General features: G+C 37.4%; 1 protein-coding gene across 1 annotated transcript in view; it reads left to right on the top strand.

The window, feature by feature from the left end:
- The window catches only part of LOC118404864, a 36,562-nt gene that overhangs the window by 33,239 nt on the left and 2,118 nt on the right, over positions 1-1,205 (top strand). The gene's annotated exons all lie outside the window — the stretch shown is intronic.

Below are 1,205 nucleotides of genomic sequence, written 5' to 3'. Positions count from 1 at the left end.
ATACTGTACGTTAGATAATACATGTATATAGAAGACGAAACAAATTTTATTTCAATCTTCCCCTTCTATGATCAAGAGAGAAGATAGCTCTTAAAAGAAAATTCTATCCTACATATCAATATCTCCACGTTTACAGTCAAAAAGAAAACTACTCTCCTTTTAACGTCGCAAAACCCAAACATTACGGAAAAGTGGGATCTTTCGTCTTCCACAGTCTCAGAAAAAAAGTCAAACCCAATAATTTACATCTTTAAGTTAGACTAGAGTAGTCGCTTACTATACTGTTTTAGTGTTCACCATTATTGTCTGTAATTTTCTGTCACTTGCAATTAGCCCATGGACAAGAATTTGCAATAAACGTATATTATACTACCCCAGTATGGAATATAGTTTACAATGCATTTCTAGCATCGATAGCTGAAGCAGTTTGTACATACCCACTGCAAGAAATGAGATGTTATAGCGTGCTTACTGAAATTCTTACTGAATGGGGCTTCAACATTTGAAACTTCGTTGGGACGGCCCTAACCAGAGTGTGAGAAAAGTTTTCTAAAATGCTTTTGTTGCTCCTTATAATGATTCATTGGTTCCCGGGTTGTAGTTCTTTCTTTCTATGTATAGAAATAAATACTCGTAGGCGTCCGCCGTGGAGTAAGTGCCAGCAGTTGTTGGCCCGGCAGATATAAAGAAAACAATACAAAGTAGACATCATAATATAATATACCGCCCAAACAACCAGAGCTGAACCTGTGTTTTCAGATTACTAGAGCTTTCACACTGAAACCGAATTAGCAGGGATCAAGCAGAACCAGAAGGAATGAATTACATGTATTTGCAAAATTCGTGTCACATTTGGGGCCATTCGGGTGGGAATTCCAAATGGACCTTATATCCCCTTGACGCGAGAAGGAATGAGCTAAAATGATGTCAGAAAGAAAAATCTTCTCTATTCCTGGGAATTCATAGCTAGTGCATTCCAGACATTTTCACTTAATTCCAGATATTCTTCTGGCAGAATTTAAAGTCGCTTGCCGTTTCGGTCCTCCATCGAATGAGATAAGAATATTTCGAATAATGGTGGAATGCCGTAGAATGCAGTCATACAGCAGTTAGAATAGTTACAAATACCCTTAGAATACACTTTGAATGCTGTTAGATATTTCTCCCACTCAAATGTACCCTCGAAGTTTCTAGCATGTCAAAAA

The sequence above is a fragment of the Branchiostoma floridae genome, chromosome 17 (assembly GCF_000003815.2).
Source record: "Branchiostoma floridae strain S238N-H82 chromosome 17, Bfl_VNyyK, whole genome shotgun sequence".
NCBI classification, from domain to species: Eukaryota; Metazoa; Chordata; class Leptocardii; order Amphioxiformes; family Branchiostomatidae; genus Branchiostoma; species Branchiostoma floridae.
The sequence above is the reverse complement of the archived record's forward strand: the minus strand, read 5'-3'. Positions and strand labels throughout refer to the sequence as shown.